The 21,720-nt window shown below is 37.9% G+C and overlaps 1 long non-coding RNA gene across 1 annotated transcript; it reads left to right on the top strand.

Annotated features, from left to right (window-relative positions):
• Positions 1–12,202: 12,202 nt before the first annotated feature.
• LOC129061027 (uncharacterized) lies at positions 12,203–17,941 on the top strand. The gene is made up of 3 exons (XR_008527979.2): positions 12,203–12,386; positions 15,615–15,793; positions 16,533–17,941. It is a non-coding gene; the product is annotated as an uncharacterized LOC129061027 (long non-coding RNA).
• Positions 17,942–21,720: the final 3,779 nt, after the last annotated feature.

Here is a 21,720-nt window from a genome sequence, read left to right as displayed (position 1 = left end):
AAATTTAACAAAGGAGGTGGAAAATCTGTACACTGAAAACTGTAAAACATTGATGAAAGAATTTGAAGTAGACACAAATAAATGGAAAGATGTCCTATGTTTATGGACTGGAACAATTAATATTGTTAAAATGTCCATGCTACCCAAAGCAATTTACAGATTGAATGCAATCTCTGTTAAAATTTCAATGACATTTATTTACAGAAACAAAAATAGTAATATTAAAAATTGTATGGAACCATAAAATTTACATGGGACCACAAGATCAAGAAGAAAGCTAAAGCAATTTTGAAAAAGAACAGTGCTACCCTCACTCACAGCCAACAACCTGTCTCGTCACAGGCATGCCTTGCAACCACTCCACAGAAATGCTTTGATTACCCACAGTCTTTCACCAGATGAGATCAGTGTCCAGGTGTATTAGTCCGTTCTTGCATTGCTATAAAGAACTACCAGAGACTTAAACATGAGGCCTGAAACCATGTATTCCTAGAAGAAGACACAGGGAAAAAGCTCCTTAACATTGGTCAGGGCAATGAGTTTTTGGTTATGACACCAAAAGCACAGGAACAAAATCAAAAATAAACAAGTGGAACTACATTAAATTTAAATGTTTCTGCACAGCAAAGGAAATAATCAACAAAATGAAAAGACAATCTCCATAATGAGAGATTATTTGTAAACTATATATATATATATGTAAACATATATATATATGGTATAAAGGGCTTGATATCCAAAATATAGAAGAAACTCAATAGCAAAAAAAAACCACAAGCAAAGGACCTGAACATTTTCCCAATAAAGACATACAAATAGCAAGTATATGAAAAGATGCTCAACATCAATAATCATCAGAGAAATGCAAATCAAAACCATAGTAAAATATCATTTTACGCCTGTTAGGATGGATACCATCAAAAAAGTGAAAAGATAACAGTGTTGCAGAGGATGTGGAAAATGGGAACCCTTGTACACTGCTTGTAGAAATGTACATTGGTACAGCTATTATAAAAAGCAGTATGGAGCTTCCTCAAAAAATTAAAAACAGAATTATCATATGATCCAACAATCCCACTTCTGGGTATATATCCAAAGGAAATGAAATCACTAGTTCATTAACTATGTGTGGTGATGGGTATATTAATTAATATGTTTGTGATAATCATTTCACAATGTGTGTATATACATAGAAGTATATATATATATTATCATATTGCATACCTTGAGTATATATAATACTTGTCAATTATAACTCAATAAAGCTGGAAAAAATTCAAAAAAAATTTTGTCAAAGTGATAAATTCATTGCAGCATTATTCACAATAGCCGAGATATGGAAACAACCTAGGTGCCCATTGATGAATGAATGGATAAGAAAATGTAGTGTGATACGCAATGTGATATTATTCAGCCTTAAAAAAGAAGAAAGTCCTGCCATTTTCTATAACATGGAAGAACCTGGAGGACCTTATGCTAGGTGAAATAAGCCAGACACAGAAAGACAAATACGGTATGACATCACTTATGTGGAATCTAAAAACGTTAAAATCAGTAACAGAATAGAATGTTAATTACCAAAGGTTATGGGTGGGGAAAATGAGGAGATGTTTGTCAAAGTATACAAACTTTCAGTTAAAAATAAGTTCTGGGGATCTAATGTACACCTTGGTAACAGTGTGGATTTCAAATATTATTTCAAATATTATTAAAAGCAATACAGTTAATTAGTATGATTGAGGTAATCTGTTCACAATGAATACTTACATAGCATTGTACATGTTAGATCTATACAATTTTCCTTTTTCAATCATAGCTCAATAAAGCTGGAAAAAAATTTAATGCATTGGCTCATACTACCCTTCTGCTGAAATTTTTCACTGCCTTCCAACTCATTCAGAGAAAAGTCCAAGTCCTTATTTACCGTTATTTCTGGCAGCCCACAAAGACAGAAGTGATTGGGCCTCTCTAATCTTATATCCTGTTATTCTTCACCTCATTCACTGTCTCTAGGCATGACAGCTTTGTTACTAATCCTTGTTTATGCCAAACATGCTCTTACCTCAAAGCCTTTGCATTTGCCTGGAAATTTCTTTTCTCAGATATATGCATGGTTTGCTTCCTTCCTTCAAATCATTGCTCAAAAGACACTTTAGTAGTGAAACCCCTAACAAACCATAATAAATTGGTAATCCCCACCCATAATAAAATGGTAATCCCCATCCTAGACCTGTGCCAGGATTCTCCCTCTTTTTTGCCCTGCTCATTTATTCTCTATCTCTGGGGTGACCATATAATTTATTATCCAGAGAGATATTTATGCAGTGAAAGGAGGCACTATTAATAATTACTATAGGTGACATATAAACTGAGACTTTTCCAGGCAAACCAGGAATATGGTGCATTGTACCTATCCATAGTACTTATCACCTATCTCGCTATTTATTTACACATTGGTCTGTTTGTTCTTTGTCTCTCTTCAGTAGAACATAAACAGGAAGTCAGGAACTTTTTGTTCATAATTTTATCTCCAATACCTAAAAGGCAACTGGCCAAAGTAGATGCTGAATAATTTGTTGAGTGAATAGAAGGCTGAATGAATAAATATGTCCTGTACTTAACTGAGTCTATCTAAAATTATAGACAATAATAATAATAATATTAGCTAAAATTTGGGAATGCTTACTAAGTATGTGCCAGGCACTGTGATGCCTACTTTATACATATTGTCATTTAAAACTTACAACTAGTCTCTTAGCCCCACATTACAGACTGAAAGATGACACTCAAAGAGATGAATGATCTGCCCACGTTTACACAGTTAGAAAGTGCTAGAGTTGGTGTTCAAACTCAAGTCCCTTGGACTCTGGGACATTTTCAAAGGTCACATCCATGACTTATCTCAGTCTCTTTACTTCAAATCTGTCTCCAGCGAAGTTCCCCTCTGTCCTCAGAGGCATCTTTCTAAGACACACATACCTCCTTAACCTTTCATGCCTTCCCACTGCTTTCCAAAGGAAGCTCAGACTCTTCAGCCTGGCCATCAAAGGCCCTTGTGGTAGAGGGGCCTGACTCACCTTTCATACCTCTTCGGCTGCTACTCCACCTACAGTGCCCCACTCTTGCCTCATCTCACCCAGGAGTCCTCGCAGCTGCAGTTCTTGATGTTCTCATTGTTCCTTGAACAGGGTTTGTTTTCAGCTTCATTCCTTTCTGGAAGCCCCTCCTCATGGCAGTTTCCTCCCTTCTTTCTTGTATCCATCAAAATCTGACCCTACTGGCACCATAATATTTCTCAAATCCCCCTAATGAAAGTCAAGTTCTCTCTCTCCCTAATCCTAGAATACTTAGCTTAACTCAGCGGTTGATTATATCGTGCTTTATTAAAGCTATTTACATGTGATTACTAGAGAGTCAAGGAAGATAAAAGCCAAGCCTATTTCCTCACTGTATCCTTGCAGGACCTCACAGAGCACTTGGACCATAGGAGGAGCTAAAATAGTATTGATTTTGCTGGATGTGTTGTGCGTGGATTGTTTAAGAAGCAGTTGGAGATGCAGAACTGAAGCTCAAGATAGAAACTGTAAAACATTCATGTGCAAATGAAAAATACATGTATAAGTGAAGCAGAATTTTAAGAAAACAAGAAAAGCCTTAAGAAATGCCTCATTTAGAGACTAGAAGGGTAAAAAGTGTGAGTAATTCTGAAAAATAATTTGGTATTCATAATCCTATGTAACATGTAAATATATACAAGATTACATAGAATTGAACGAATAAATTACATAATGACAGAAATTCCCTCCTTTTTTCTAACATGCCTGGGTCTGAGTTCTTGGCCTTCATCTTTTAATCTTCCCATAGAGTTAGATCTCAGAGCAGACCCCATGCAGCATCTGAATTCACATATAAGAAACATATACACTATTATATATAGCTCTATACTAGCTTAAGGGGAAAACTATGTGCTTGTTCAGTGAAATCATTCCTTTAAGCTATTGTACAAATTTGCTTGGTTCACAGGCCTATTTTTGTGGACAAGGAGGCTAAATCCACAATAACTTAAAAATGAAAATGTAAATAAAATTTTTAAATGCAATCCCACACAAATAATAGTGGTCACTGACACATATGTAGCTTTATATATAGGTTTGGGATAAGCTGCAAAAATTTTGCAAGTGAATAGATTTTTATTTGCAAGTTATCTGCAGATAAAACATGAGAATAATTTTTAAATTGCAAAAACCAGACTGCACAAATCTTCATTATACCAGGTCACTAGACAAAGTTTCCAAGGACAATAAACCACTTTCAGCCTGACTTATGCCAATATCTAAACTATAAATTGCTGCACAGGCTATTATATCACTGAGTTAGCAAGGTTACTGTTTAAAAGTATTGTCTCACTGATCAAGCGAGGTTTAAAGTAGGAAATGTGTGTGTCAGAGCAGGTTGTTAAAAGGTATGTTCAGGTATGAGCAGCCTTCACGGCATTATCATCACAAGCGCAGCCAGTGCTTTTCTGGTGTTTCTGTGAAGACCTCATCGCCTGCCTTTTGTTCTATATCTTGCTTTTATTAGGAAGCCTACAGCAGCATCTCCCAGGTGTGTTGCCTGTACAAAGGGCATTCATTCTACCAGTGCCCAGGCATTAAAGATAAAGGACACAAATTACAGTTGGAGCTGTGTTCATGGATAAATGAGGCAGAGAAACGGTGATTCTACTGTGCTTTCTGGGTAATCCTACCATTAATTCCTGAGTTGCTTGTACAGAAGTTCTAGCCAAGAGAAAAATAGATCATTGAATTTCTTTGCTTTGAGAGACAATGAGAGGCCCCATGAACATACGGCCTCATTCTGTATAGAGGAGAGCCTTTTACAGTGCTGATTTCCCAAGTCAGTGCAGCAGTGATGCTACTTAAAAATATACCTATATGGTGGATATTATGCAGCAGGACAATCTACACTTTCCCCTACCCAGGAACATTCAACATAGTTTCCACCAAATGAAAGAGAGAGAGCGATTAATAACAAAAGCCAACCTGTAGTGAATGCTTACAATGGTCCATCCTCTGTTATGAGCACTTTGTATTTATTAACCCATTTAACCCTAATTCTGCTATTATTATCTCCCATCTTACAGAAAAGGAAAACTGAGACAGCATGATTATGAAAATGACCCTAGGTTCCATAGTGAATGGTGGAGCTGAGATTCAGAATGCAGATAATCTAACACTACAGCCTACCTCCTTAGCAATTTTTCTCCCAAGATACTATGTCTCTTACTTAATATCATTTTCATTAAAAGTCTGTATGTTAATCTATAATCCTAGCTATTATTTTCTTTTTAATAAACCATTTACCACCCCCCTCCTTCTTAAAAGGCTATTTGAATTCTTACCTAGATCTGCAGTGAGGCAGACTGATATTTTTAAAATTTATTTAACTCGTAAAAAGCCTGAAGGACACAAAACTTGTCAGCAGCCTTCCAGACTTCAGGACAAATGGGTGAAAGATGTAGAGGAAGAGGAGGAAAATTTGTAAAAGGTGCTAATATTTATGAAGTGGCTCAACAAAATTAGGTAAAGATGGTCAAGACCATATTTGCTTTGTAAATCTGCCATTACTAGATTTACAAAGTGTCACAGACTGGGTGGCTTAAGCAACAAAAATGTGTTGTCTCTGGAGGTCCAACGTCCACAATCACGATACCAGCAGGTCTGGCTCCTTCTGAAGGCTGTGAGGGAAGAATCCATTCCTGGTCTCTCTGCCTGGCTTGAAGATAGCATCTTCTCCCCTGTCTTTGTTCCCATCATCTTTCCTCTGTGCATATCTCTGTGCCCAACTTTACTCTTTGTAAAAGAGCATCGGCCATATTGGATTAGGGCATATGCTAATGACTTCTTTTTTTCTTCTTCTTCTTCTTCATTTTATTACCCCTATAAAGATTCTATCTCAAAATAAAGTCACATCCCTAGGTACTGAAAGTTAGCCATCAACATATGAATTTGGGGGACACAATTAATAAGAAAGATCACAGAGCTACTAAGAGGTAAGCTGGGATTCTAATTCAAGTGTATGTGATGCCAGGAGATGTTCTGTGCATTATCATGCTGTCTTGCACTTAAAGATCTATCAGAAATTTCCAACACCAATTACTGAGACCGATAATAATCCACATGAGGCTCCAAACTGATAAAAACTTCCAAAAGATTTTCTTTCTAAATGTAGACATCTATTATTTCTGTCTCTCCATCATCCCTTTCCTCCCATTAGAAATAGGGGCCTGTTCCCTTCCACTGGGACACTGCCTTTCCCCAACTATGCATTCTGAAGGGCTGCAAGCCTCAGTGCCTCCCCCATACCCCAGACACATCATCTTTTAATGAACACCTCTTTCCTTTGGGTCTGAGGGTTGTAAAAATGTTGACTCCTGATTCCCCAAAGGTAGTTTTCTCAACACCTGGAGAAACCTGAAATAAGCACCACACATAAAAACCGAGTAGAGGCCGGGCGCAGTGGCTCACGCCTGTAATCCCAGCACTTTGGGAGGCCGAGGCAGGCGGATCACGAGGTCAGGAGATCAAGACCATCCTGGCTAACACAGTGAAACCCCATCTCAACTAAAAATACAAAAAATTAACCGGGCGTGGTGGCGGGCACCTGTAGTCCCAGCAACTCGGGAGGCTGAGGCGGGAGAATGGCGTGAACCCAGGAGGCGGAGCTGGCAGTGAGCCCAGATCGCGCCTCTGCACTCCAGCCTGGGCAACAGAGTGAGACTCCGTCTCAAAAAACAAACAAATACACAAACAAAAAAAAACAAACAAACAACAACAAAAAAAAACGAGTAGAGAGACGGAGATGGGCAAACAGGCAGAACAGACCAACAGACAGAGAGACTACAGGGCTCTGGTTTTATCTACTCTGAGGCTAAAGCTGCCCTGACTTTGCAAGAATTGGTTATATGAGTCAATAAATGATTCCTTTCTCTTTTTTTTTTTTTTTCTCAAATGAGTTCGAGGAATGCTTTACTCACTTGCTATCAATATTGGTTGGAAATGAATAAATCCTGTATCTTACTTTTAAATATGTAATTGCACCACATAATTTATAATGTTTGAGGTACCATGATATGAAGAATCATTTCAGAAGTAGAATTCATACAGTCCGATTTCAGAAACTAGTTTAAGTGTTTAGAAAGGCCATAAACTCTGTTTTCCATTTGCACCATTATCATTTTGACTCATAATTTCACACAGTAACCCCTGGGGCAAACCATCAAGATGGTTAATTCATCTCAAGATGAAAAAGTGAAAATTAATAAAAGTAAATATGTGGCTTACTATCAAACTGCTGTTACTAATGGAGACTTTTTTTCATCTCATCATTACAAATCATTTTTTAGACCAGAGATGCAAACTGTTCTAGATAACATTTTAAATAAAACTATATTGCTTTCTCTGAATTAAAAAATTCAGACCATGTTGCCAAATACAATAAAACAACTGTTCGATATATAAACATCTTTGTTACCTAGTCATATTTGTCGGCATTAATCTTAAGCTTATTTAGCAGACTCATGCTTTAAAAATTAGTCTTATAATCCATATCTTAGCAAATAAAATTAGTAATATTTTCTACAGGAATAGCATCCTCCTCAAAAATGAAAGGAAAACCAATGGCTAGGAAACACCAACTTTAAAAAGTTCAGATTTCTGAGAATACATTTTGTATCTCCAATATAGGAATACTTTACAGTATTTGATGTGTCACAGATCTTCTCTCAGGTGTATTCCTCTTGCCAGTGTCATATAAAGAAAAGCCAAAATTGACAAATGGGATCTAATTAAACTCAAGAGCTTCTGCACAGCAAAGGAAACTACCATCAGAGTGAACAGGCAACCTACAAAATGGGAGAAAATTTTTGCAACCTACTCATCTGACAAAGGGCTAATATCCAGAATCTACAATGAACTCCAACAAATTTACAAGAAAAAAACAAACAACCCCATCAAAAAGTGGGCAAAGGACATGAACAGACACTTCTCAAAAGAAGACATTTATGCAGCCAAAAAACACATGAAAAAATGCTCACCATCACTGGCCATCAGAGAAATGCAAATCAAAACCACAATGAGATACCATCTCACACCAGTTAGAATGGCAATCATTAAAAAGTCAGGAAACAACAGGTGCTGGAGAGGATGTGGAGAAATAGGAACACTTTTACACTGTTGGTGGGACTGGAAACTAGTTCAACCCTTGTGGAAGTCAGTGTGGCGATTCCTCAGGGATCTAGAACTAGAAATTCCATTTGACCCAGCCATCCCGTTACTGGGTATATACCCAAAGGACTATAAATCATGCTGCTATAAAGACACATGCACACGTATGTTTATTGCGGCATTATTCACAATAGCAAAGACTTGGAACCAACCCAAATGTCCAACAATGATAGACTGGATTAAGAAAATGTGGCACATGTACACCATAGAATACTATGCAGCCATCAAAAATGATGAGTTCATGTCCTTTGTAGGGACATGGATGAAATTGGAAATCATCATTCTCAGTAAACTATCGCAAGAACAAAAAACCAAACACCGCATATTCTCACTCATAGGTGGGAATTGAACAATGAGAACACATGGACACAGGAAGGGGAACATCACACTTCAGGGACTGTTGTGGGGTGGGGGGAGCGGGGAGGGATAGCATTGGGAGATATACCTAATGCTAGATGACGAGTTGGTGGGTGCAGCGCACCAGCATGGCACATGTATACATATGTAACTTACCTGCACATTGCGCACATGTACCATAAAACCTAAAGTATAATAATAATAATAATAATAATAAAAGAAAAAAAAAAGAAAAATTTAATACATTTAATTAATAATACACGCATACTATGTGCAAAATGTTGTTAGAATGTTTCACCTCTTTTGAAGCAGTTTATGTTCCAATGATTGAGAGAATACTATATATAGGCCAAGGATCATTTGAACTTGATTTTTTATATTTCTAGAATGGTATACACTGTCAGTGTTCGATAAATATTTATTTAATGTCTACATTCATACAATAGATCATCTTTAATAGAAACATATACTGAACTTCTATAGAATAAATAATTCTAGTATATTATATATACAGATGCTCCTTGACTTACTATCAGGTTATATCCTGAAAAACCCATCCTAAATTGAAAATATTATAATTCAAAACTTTATTTAATATAGTGAATGTACAAAACATCATAGTTTAGCCTAGCCTACATTAAGCATGATCAGAGCACCTACAGTAGCCTACAGTTGGGCAAAATCATCTGGCAATACAGTACAGACTGTAGAGTACTGGCCATTTACCCTCATGGTTGCATGGCTGGCTGGGAGCTGCCCAGCATCATGAGATAGTATCATATCATATATTGCTACCCAGGAAAGTATCAAAATTCAAAATTCGAAGTATAGTTTCTACTAAATGCATATAATCTTGCACCATTGTGAAGACCAAAAAAATTGTAATTTGAACCATTATAAGTCGAGGGTTGTCTGTACATAAATGAAGATATAGATACAGAAAAATGCTGTAGACATGAACATGGACACAGACATGCATGTAGACATAAGCATGGATATAGAGATGCATGTAAAATGTAGATGCAGATACAGAGACAGAGAAACATTGATATATATGTTACAAGTACTAGGTATTTCTAGTTTTCTGCCTGAAATAAACATCTGTTATTTGTCTCTTCAGTGTCTATTTCCACTCACTGGAAATAGCACTTCATACACATTCCAACGGGCTGCAAATGACAGCACCTCTTTCCACAGCAGAGGAAGGGTAGACTCATAACTTCTCAACCATGGTCTTTCTCTTGTGTCTGAGGGTTGTAAAGATGTATTCCTAGATGTCACAAAGGTAATGTCATCACCACATGGAGAATTCAGGGGTTTTGCACAATACACAGAAGCCAAGTTGAAAGACTGAAAGATAGATGGACAGGCATAAGTATGATGGTGACCCCAGCTCCATTACATTTATTGGTTACATCTCCCAGACTGTAGCCAAAAAATAGGGAAGACAAGAGAGAGGTGGCATTTGCAATTACCAAAAAAGGCACTTGAGTCTTATATGAGAGAAGAGATGTTTTTCCCAAAACTTGAATTCAAGAGTCTTTTGTGAAGAATAAAGGGTGTTAAACATTGAAATGGGAGACCATAGAATTTTTTTCCCAGAAAGTCTTTAAATAAAAATAGGCCAGGCGTGGTGGCTCAAGCCTGTAATCCCAGCACTTTGGGAGGCCAGGGTGGGTGGATCACCTGAGGTCAGGATTTCAAGACCAGCCAGGCCAACATGGTGAAACCCTGTCTCTACTAAAAATACAAAAACTATCTGGGCATAGTGGCAGGTGCCTGAAATCGCAGCTACTCAGGAGACTGAGGCAGGAGAATTGCTTGAACCCAAGAGTCAGAGGTTGCAGTGAGCCGAGATCACGCCATTGCACTCCAGTGTGGGTGACAAGAGTGAAATTCTGTCTCAAAAAAAAAACAAAAAACAAAAATGAAAACAAAAAATAAAAAAGAAAAGAAAGAGAGTCTTTAAATAAAAATAAATTCTCTTCTGCACAGGTGATTTATGTCTCAGTTTTTTCAAGATCAATCTTTCTCTATTAGACATTAGGTAAAATATGGAACAAGGTGTAAAAACAGGACTTAAAACTGTAAGGATAAGATAGCTGGGGGAAGGCTGGATATGCAGAGGACCTACACACATTTTTTCCTTCGGTGTACTCTCTATGAGATTCCACATTCACACCTATCACACATTTTTGCTATTTCTCCTGAAGAACAATGAGATACAGGTGCAACTAATTTAAAAATAAATGAATGACCATGTGAATATTCTACCTTGCAAAACATAGGAGCAGAATTGATTTTTTAACAAAAAAAAAATTTAGCAATTTAGATCAGCTAGATTAGACAGAAAGGAGAAAAGAACTTAGATAATTCACACAGACCCTCTGGAATAATCCAAATATTCAAGTAATTTAGAAAGAACTCTCATCTGTGGAAAACCCCCAGATATTCTCTGAAAATAACACACTCATTGAGAGTGTGAGCCTTCATTGTATGATTTCAAGGAAATTCAATAAAATGCTGGTGCTTGTGCCTTTTATATCAAATGGAGCCAAATAGAGAAATAATTGCTCAGAGCTCAATTATTTTATGCAAGCTCATTCTCATCCCCAACTCTTTAATGCTCAGTAAATTGGCCAAGTGTGCAATCAGAAGACAGTTTAATTTTACCAATAATTGCCGTGGTTTGCTATAGCTTTAAAAAGTTAAGACACATTAAAGGAACCTAGGGATATACATCTTTAAAATGTTTAAGTATAATATGAGTTATAATTTTCAGTGCTTAGTGTTAGTATTTTAAAAAATAATGTCTCTAGTGGCTGCACTGTTCTTCAAGGGAGCCACTTACTAAGTCGCTCTTCTGCCACTCTATTGATTTATTTCCAACGCACTAGAGAAGAGGTCTTCAATCTGATTCAGTTGACTTTCAGGGGCAATCATCCCCAAACAAACTCCCAACTTCAAACACAAAAATTACCAGAAAGAATAGACTTAGTCTCACAAAGACACCAAAAGTATAGCATGTGTAAAATATTCACTTATTCCGAAAACCAATAACATTATTTTCACATCACAAAGAACTGCACTATCGAAAATAAAGAAATTCTTAGGATCAAGAATATTATTTAGGACACAATTTTAAGAACCTACCCTATATGTGAGAAACACACAAATACTCTTCAAATTATAAAGACCATATAAAAATGCCATTTTTAATGTTACCATATATTTTATAGGCTGATTTAAGAACAATGGTCATACTAGTGTTGTTCAAATAAATATTCATCTGAAATATTTCAGATGAATGGTTCCAGTCACACTACTATTTTTCAGATAAATATATTTTGCCAATTTTTTATCTCACTATATTTTAAGATGAAAATATGTAGAAGCAGTAAATAAAACTAACTCATTAGATTTTAAAAAGTAGTACAAAATATTCCCACTGAAGAATCAAAGGTAGAATGAAAATCTCTAAGGTAATTGTCATAAAAATTATTTCACTATGTTAATAAGCTTTCTTCCTAAACAATTTTTAAATCCGCTTCTAAAACAGATGGCCTCAGAATCATTTTCAAATGTCCACTAAATTTTAACAATGCTATTAAGAATTTAAGAAAGCTGAATGTTCTTAGGTAACTATTAGGATTTGAAGGAAGGTTTATCTCTATTTTCAGGTCAAACAGAGACATATTTCAGCTGAAAATATGGACACCAAATGTTGATGCCAGGAATAAACAGGTAACTCCTCCCTTGAAACTCCCTCACTGTCCCTCTGTGGCAGGGGTCAGAAGTGACGCTACCATTCATGTGGACAGCAGGGCTGGATCTGATCGGAAACAGTCCTTTCTGACCATTAGGTGAAGTCCATGCTGAAAATAAAATAGCAGAGCAATGAGATAGACGGCGAATCCACCTACTGGCCTCGAACCTCCCAGAACATACATATTCAGCCAGCCCACCTCTCCCAGGAGAGCAACCGACAGCATCTACCACTTCTGAAATCACAACACCAGATCCCCAGACTTCACAAAAATAAGCCCCAGGGTGAGTTCCCAGCCACCCATGAATCTATCTCCAAAACTTCCACAAGGACAAATCGATTCATGACACAACTCTGAACACCCACCTATGAAAGTCTCATTCAGTCAAGTCTATCTCCTTATATTAAGATTAAGTTCAAGTAATGGTATAAAATATAGCATAACAGGGCTCAAACAAAAGTCTTTTACTATCTCAGACAAACAAAATCCAGTGATAGGCAGTTCGAGGCCAGCAGGTGGATTTGCCTTCTATCGTATTATTCTGCTATTTATTTTCAGCATTGACTTCACCTAATGGTCAGAAAGGGCTGGTTCAGATCAGACCCAGCCCTCATGTCCACATCCTAGTCAGGAAGAAAGAAGAAAAGTTTTAAAAAGTTTTAGCCCTTAATAACAAAAACACTTTATGCAAGTCATATGACATTTCTGCTTACATCTTACTGGCCAAAATACAGTCATTTGGTCGCACCTACAAAAGAGTCTTGGAAATGTAGTTTGTTTTTTTTTGTTTGTTTGGTTGGTTGGTTGTTTTTTTTTTTTTTTTTTTTTTTTTTTGAGACAGAGTCTCGCTGTCTCCCAGGCTGGAGTGCAGTGGCGCGATCTCGGCTCACTGCAAGCTCCGCCTCCCGGGTTCACGCCATTCTCCTGCCCCAGCCTCCCGAGTAGCTGGGACTACAGGCGCCGGCCACCACGCCCGGCTAATTTTTTGTATTTTTAGTAGAGACTGGGCTTCACCGTGTTAGCCAGGATAGTGTCGATCTCCTGACCTCGTGATCCACCTGCCTCAGCCTCCCAAAGTGTGGATATGTAGTTTTTATTGAAGGTAGCCAATTAAAAATCAGGGAATTGAACGGATAAATTTTTAAAAATAACTAATATTGAGGGAAATTTAGCAGTTTCTCACACTGTCCTAAAACCCTTTGGAATTTAAAAAGTTAGATGGCGTTATCACACAATCAAATAACAAAAGCCAACTGAGAAAACATAAAGATAGAGAAAGATAATAAATACAACAACTTTAGGTTTCTCAATTGGACATCACACTATAGTATAACATTGTCTTTAAATCGGACCAGGCGCAGTGGCTCCCGCCTGTAATCCTAGCACTTTGGGAGGCTGAGGCATGAGGACTGCTTGAGCCCAGGAGTTTAAGACCAGCCTGGGTAACACAGGGAGACTCTGTCACTAAAAATAATAAAAAACTAACTGAGCATGGCGGTGCATGCCTATAGTCCCAGCAACTTGGGAGGCTGAGGTGGAAGGATCACTTGACCATGGGAGGTCAAGGGTACAATAAGCCAGAATCATGCCACTACACTCCGGCCTGGGTGACAGAGCAAGACCACGTTCTCCCACTAAAAAATTGTCTTCAAATAAACACAAAATCTGTGAAAATCTATTATGATACTTTATAAAACAAAGAATTCTTCATGAGTAAAACTCCACTAGGTTTTTGTGAGTAGAATGGATTTCTAAAAATTGTATATCTAAAAAATTGTAGATTATACACTCTTAGAAAAGACCCAACCAGAATTAGTCTTATAATTGAAAATAAGAAATGGTTATAGTTTGTTTTTTGAATTAGTAAATTTGATTTTATTGATTTGGAGATCAACTTAAGATCTGAGACAGTTAATGACATTGTGTTTAAGGAACCATTTTTTTTTCATTCCAACCTTACAGTATGGCTTTCATTAAAAAAAAAAAAAGACTGTTTAGAAGTCAATCACTTGAGCAAAAATTTGTATAGCATATGACGTGAGACAGAATACAATGTTGATGGCTTATCAGAAAACTATTATAATTTTGCCTATTCAGGTATGTTCTCAAATTCACAGTGGAAAAGGCTGAGACCAAAATAATCAAAACATAAGTTAAATAAATACATATTAAAATATCAGTCTGGTTGAAATGTTAATACCATCTAAAGTCAGAAGCTTTCAAGATAAAATTTTCACTGAACATATTCTAACTTTACTTATTTCTGCTAGATATCTTCCTAAGATAAAACTTCTACTATCCTCCCATCTGTGCCTCTAATCCTCAGTCTAACAAACAAATACTCTTAGAAATAATAGTAAAAGAACTCATGGAGGGATATATCTGGAAACTTTGATCAAAACAATGACTTTTTTTGTGTGCATGGCCATTTTCAATTTCTACACTTTACAGAATTCAAAGAAGCATTAGGAATCCAAACTCAAGTCAGACTAGAGTCACAGTAGATCAAGATAGTGCAAAACAATACACTCAAAATAGATAACAGGCAAGAATCAGGAGCCACAATGACCACTCTTTGAGCCCTTGAGAGTAAAAGAAGGAGTGGAGGGATTTTAGTGTTGATATCAGTCCTTCAAGCACTAGGATAACTGTGTTGAGAGGACTTTAATTTTTGAGCAATTTATTTTGTTTCAACATTCCTATTAATCAAAGAACACTTCTGGGTGACTGCTGCTAAAGTTAACTCACTCACTCATTTATTCCTCCAACCAATACCTAAAGAGCATTTGTAATTCTAGCCCCCATGAAAACAACGTGAAGGAAACACACCATCCTTGTCCCTGTGGAAATCATAGTTTATGTGTGTGTGTGTCTGTGTGTGTATGCACATGTATGCACAGTCATGCAAATTAGAGAGTAAATTGATATGCATATTGCATATAATATATAAAGGAAATTATAAGAGCTGTATCTCCATTAAAAGGGCACTTACTCCAGATTTGGTAATGGTGACAGTGGGATGGGAGAAAAGGAGCAGCAAAGACTTCACAAAACATGTGATATCTCATCTGAGACCAGAAAGGCAAATAGGAATATCTGATAAAAAAGGAGAAGGAAATAGTGTTTCAGCTTGAGTGAAGAGACAGAATTTGGAATAAATGTATGGTCTAGTTTTTCAACTGATCAATAGGACCATTTTCCTCAGCTACCAATAGTTGAACAATGAAGGCATTATCTTCATTCACTCAATGGATATTTTCTGAACCGCCCCCCCGACCCTGCCACCCACTATGCTGGGATCTGTTCTGGGCAGTGGATGAGCAGAAGAAGGAAGAGGAGATGGGATCCAAGAGGCTGAAGCATCAAATTATACCTGGAAACAAGGTAAGGACTTGCAGCCTCAAAACATATTCTGTCTTTAAAATGTTTTTGTTGACCTTGAAAGTCCTTAAGACTGTAAGTCTTAAACATTAAACATTTATTTAAGGATGAAAGTATTTTGTACTATTCATTAGAGTCACTAGGTCATATTAACATCCCATGCCTCAAGAAGCAGGCTACTGTATTTGTTGAATACGGACTTGGGAGCCAGATTGCCTTGGTCCAAACCTTCACTTTGCTATTGATCAGTTATGTAAGAGAAACCAAGGTACTTAACCTCTCTGGAATTCAGCTTTCCCATCTATAAAATGAGAGGAATAATAATCATTTCTACCTCATGCAGTGGTTTGGGAATTAAATGAGTTAATATGTGTAGAGCACTTTAGAACAGTGTCTGCTACATTGTCAGCAGTCAGTAAGGGTTGCATATTATTACAGCAAAAATCTCAGGATAATCATACTGGAGTTCAATTCACTCTATGTTACTCTGAATAATAGCATTCTGTCAGTCTTGGTGCTTTTATATAACCTTAGACAAGTCACTTAAACATCATTAGCCCAAGTTTCCTCCTCTGCAAAGTGGGGGCAATAATACCAGCCTCATAAGATTGTCTTGAAGGTTAAATGAAATAGCAGATTGAAGGGCTTGTAGGCTGCAAATTGCTATGCAATTGTTGCTTGTTGTTATTATCTTGCTCTTTTTAACCCTCGTACCCAAATTGGTAAGTGCTTCTCTCCTTAGGAGGAAGACAAAAACGAACACATGCACATGACTTTGACATCATGTTTCCTGCTCTCCAGATAGTATTTAATGGATAAAAATGAATGCATCCTAATTGAGACTGGAAATTAACTTGACATCAAGCTGTACATTCAAAGGATTACAGATCTTCAATGAGGAAGAATACCTGAAGTAACATCTCTTCAGCTTCTGCTTTTGGCAAATACTGCATTCTGTCCTATATGTATTGACATCTGTGTTGTTTTTTCTTCAAGCAGCATTTGGACAACTGAGAAATCTATATACCAGTAGCTCCTTTGCTAGGGGCTTCCTGTGAGCCCCACTTTGGGCCCCGTCTGAATGCCTTCCATATGCTGCTGTGCCACAAAGCAGCTCCTCTTGCCTTTTCGTTTATAACTCATTCCAAAGAGGGACAATTGAAGGAGAAGAGAGGGTTGGCCTGATGGGCCTGGGAATTGACTAAGATTCATTTCACTGCCTCATATATTCTTTGAACATCAACTTTGTGTCTGGCATCATATTAGGCTCTACGAAATTACAAAAATGAAACTGATAAGACCCCAAGCCCCAAAGGACTTACAGACTCTGGTGGAAAAAACGGACAAAAACACAAATTATACAAGTCATGATGTGAAATCAGTGCTAAAAATAAAAGTGTAAATGAGGAAGTATGGAGGCTCAGAGATAGTAGTAATTTAATGTGACTGGATGGGTGAGGACAAGGCATTAAAACATGTTTCTGGCTTCACAGAAGGGATGATGTCTCAGGGGAGACTTGAAGAATAAGTAGATTTCTCAAGTGGAGAAGGCAACAGGGAAGAATGCCAGGTCTAGGAACAAGATAAATAGTGGCACAGAAACGTGGAGGGGCAGCTTGGTGTTCCTAAAACAGGGAGGAGAACGAGGGGATTGGGACATGGGATCTGTGATGGGGGACATGAAGGAGGAAGAAAATTACAGCTAGGAAATAAGTCATGCCCAAAACATCAAAACCTGTATAGAAAGTCATAATAAGAAGGTGGGATATTAATTTCTGGGTAAATTTTGGACCAGTTGAGTGGATGACACAAACACAGTCCTGCATTTTAAAAGGAGAATTCTTCTATTCTGGACAAGAAGGACTATGGATTTATTCTCTCCTAGAGAAGAGTCAGCTACAGCAAATAGCATGCTGTGAGCGTAGTAGATTGTCAGATACCTGCAAGCAGGGAGTGCCCAAATGCTGCAGTACAGACATTGCAGGACGAAGGATCTGGTGCAAAACACAAAAATCATAGTGCTCACTTTCAAGGGACAGTGCTATTACCCAGAAAACTGCTGGCATAAAGACACTTGATCATTTGATTACACACTACTATTATTTGCTTTCTCTGGTATACGTGTATATGTGTGTGCTCATAGTCATATTTATAAAGGACGGCTGTGGTTGCATTTAAGTATTTCATTCCTTTCATTTTGGGTGAAGTATTTGTATAAAATGAAAACAATTAATTTCAAATGCCTCGTTCCCCAAGGAGGAAGGCCAGCTTCCTCCAATCAGACCCAAGGGAGTAGCTGGCTCCATCACTGCATTTAATAGTTTATATTGTGCTTTCCCCACCCATCGCCACCCCCAAGAAGCTCTGAATTTGCCTGTGATTTCCTGCTATCTATTCCCCAGGATTTCTTCCCAAAGGAACACACAGAAAGTGGGGCAGAATGATAGGCAAGAAGCAGATTGCTGAACTGGCTCATTCCACAGCTGTCTTTTTTTTTTTTTTTTTTTTTTTTGAGTAGTTTAGACAAGGGAAAAAAGAAGGCAGCTACAAACTAAACACAGCTTTTTGTAATCCTCTGTCAGACTCTCTTCAAAAGCAGGCAAAAACTAAGGTCCCAGTATTTCAATTGAGCCCCAGTTAGATAGGCAGATGCTGCATGATCAATGGTGTTTTAAGGATTCTGTTTTGAATTTAGAGCATCAGTATAAAGGTTATTTCTCCCAATAATCAATGTCCTTTTCAAGTTTATCCTATTCATTTTTAAGATTTGGAGAGTAGTAATTACTGTAATGCTTGCTTTCCATACTAGGAAATCATGACCCTAGAAGATGGAGCCAGTTGGAAGAACGATAATTGGTAATGGGTATTTCTTACATGATTCCTTTCCATTTTGTCTTAAATAATGCACAGATCCAGAGAAATAAGAAATCTTGTCTTAATCCACTACAAGATGAACAAATATTTATTGAGCAGCTACTATTAGGAATTCAGGAAGAAACAAGCCAGTATTTTTAAAAGCCGCTGTATTTCAGGAACTTGTATTCTAGATCGAGAAAGAAAACATAAATTTAGGAAAACACAAGAGTTACGTAACAACATGTGCAGATAAAAATGCCTCTAGGGCCTTCTTTCAGGTTTTCCTAATCACTCACGTGGATTATTTTAGAAGCCTCCCTAGTGGTCTCTGGGCTATCAATATGCCTGCACACTGATACAGAGAGATCTTCCCATAAAACAAAGCTGGCTATGTTTCTTTCATGTTTTACAATACATACTGTTCCTCCACTTACTGAAGTTCCAAGGCCAGACTGCTAAGCTTTCTGAGAATGTGCTTCATAGTCTGACTTGAGTTTATGTCCGTAGCTTCATTCCTATATTAGTTTCTGTTGTTGCTGCAACTTGTTACCACAAACTTAGTGTCTTAAAACAACACAAATTTATCATCTTGTCATTTGTTCTGGAGGTCAGAGTCTGAAATGGGTCTCATTGGGATGAAATCAAGGTATCAGAAGGGCTGAGTTCTTTTCTGCAGGCTCTTGTTTCTTTGAGAATTTGTTTCTTTGCCTTTTTCAGCTTCTAAAAGCTGCTGCTTTCCTTGGCACATGGCCCCCTTCTCCATCTTCAAAGTCAGTAACTAAAGTAGAATCTTTCTCGCACCAAATTATTCCGACATTGACACTTCTGCCTCTCTCTTCCATAGTCAAGGCCCCTGGGTATTACATCGGATTCATGTGGCAAGTCCAGAGTGCTCTCTGCATCTCAAGGCTAGCTGATTAGCAGCCTTCCTTACATCTGCTACCTTCATTCTCCCTCGTCATGTAACATAAGCATATTCACAGTTGCAAGGGATTAGAACATAGATGTATTTGGTGGCCCTTATCCGTCCTACCACCACCTCCCACTGTTTTCCCTGGTGCCTGCACATTTTTGCCACAGTGAATAGACCTTTCTGTTGACACAGCAGATTTTTACATCTCTGTGATTTTTTAGGATACTCCCTCTATCCGAAATGCATTTCCTTCTTTCCTTGCCAAACAACCTCATAGTTCCCCTTCAGCAATAATTCTACAGTGAAAATTCCTCCACAATTTTCCCAGACAAAGCCCTCTCTGAACAATAATTCAAATAATTCAGTTCTCTTGTGGCACAAGTACTGAGTGCCATAAGAGAAGCTGAGAAGGAGACAGTCTGGAATGGAGGGTTGAGGGAATGCCCTTCTGATGAAGTGACATCTGTCCTGAGACCTAAAGGAGTTAGCCAGGCAAAGGAAATGCAGCAAGTGTAGCAGCCAGAGGCACAGAGGCTAATGCAATTGACAAACCATAAGGAGGCCAAGAGGAGAGGTGGACCTGGCCAGAGAGTGGCTGAGAGATGAGAAACACAGTTAGACATGCAGGTTGGGGCTGGACCACTTCAAGGACTTTGCACTTTGTTCCATCATCGATGAGATGTCATTTTCATGGGACAAATTTAATCCTATTGGGGTTCCTGAAAATTCACTCTATATAGCGTATGAACAGTGAATCAGAAGCATTCAAAAAGGGAGAAGAAATACTAAGCAAGAATTATCTGGAAGAAGGGAATGGGCACAGGATTGCAGCAAGAGACAGCAATATATGAGTGGTCTTTTCTGGGCCATGTTAAGTACTTTTTTGAAATGGTATTGATACAACTGAAGGAAAACCTGTCTGTCCAGCTGATAATTTTCACCAGCAACAATCAACTGCTCAGATGTAGCCACAGGGGAGACAGATGGTTGAATTTATCCTGGTTTGGGGTTTTGCCAAGAGATATTGTAGAAGAAAAACATGGTGGATAAAAACAGGGGCAAAGCAATTGAGGGCCCTTGCAAGGAAGTGATTCTAATTCTACTGAATCTCTACTGGAAAAGAGGCAAGTGGAGTCAGGAGCAAATGGGAAGAAAAATAGATGGTAGAAAGCTGTGGATTGATGCTGCTAGGATATGTTTCAACCAGTGAAGCAAAAGGAAACTGGTGGAAGAAAATGGGCCATTTTCTTTTGTTATTTTAAAGGTAGTGCAGTTCTGATTATGGCAAGATCCAGAAGGTGACCATGAAAAAAGATGGCTGAGATTGAATGTAGAGAAGAATCACTAAGGATAAGCAGTCAAGGGACTGAGAGGTCAGTGTGTATCCCCAGTTAGATAGGTCATCTCTGTGGCTGTTTGTGTAACCCAGAACTCATAATAGATGGAGATTTGGTTACCAGGAGATTAACCAACCCTACAATGAGGAGAGACAGATGGTCTTACCAGAGAGTATAAAGTTAAAAAGAGTAGGATGGAGTCATATGTTTTTATAAGATGGATGTTCTAGTCCATTTTGTGCTGCTACAACAAAAATTTAAGAAGAACAAGTATTTATTTCTTATCATTCTGGAGGCTGGGAAGTCCAAGACTGAGAGGCCAACGTCCGGTGAAGGCCTTCCTAATGCATCATCCCATGGTGAAAGGCAAAAAGTCAAGAGAGAGCAAGAAGGAGAGGGGGAAAAAAAGGGTATGAACTTGTCCTTTTAAAGCGAATCCACTCTCAAGATAATGGTATTAATCCATTTGTGAGGGCAGAGCCCTCATGGCGCAGCCACCTTTTATTCGGCCTTACCTCTCTGTTGCATCAGAGATTATATTTCCAACACATGAGTTTTGGGGATACTTTCCAACCATAGCAGTGGAGCATAAATAATGAGCTCATTTTGGCAGTGGGAATGGAGGAGAACACTGACTTCAAATCCTGACCTTGAGTTATTATGGTGTGAGAAAATAAGAAGTGAACCCCTAAGAAGAAAGTCATGTACTTTTGAAACAGCTGGTTGCCAACTAAGGATTTAGGAGGAAGAGAAAACATTCAGAGAAGAGTTTGAGAATATAGCAAATGCTGCATAGTATGGAGCAAGAATTTCTGAAGGAAGAT

The sequence above is a fragment of the Pongo abelii genome, chromosome 7 (genome assembly GCF_028885655.2).
Source record: "Pongo abelii isolate AG06213 chromosome 7, NHGRI_mPonAbe1-v2.0_pri, whole genome shotgun sequence".
NCBI lineage: Eukaryota > Metazoa > Chordata > Mammalia > Primates > Hominidae > Pongo > Pongo abelii.
This window is presented reverse-complemented; position numbering and strand designations above follow the sequence as displayed.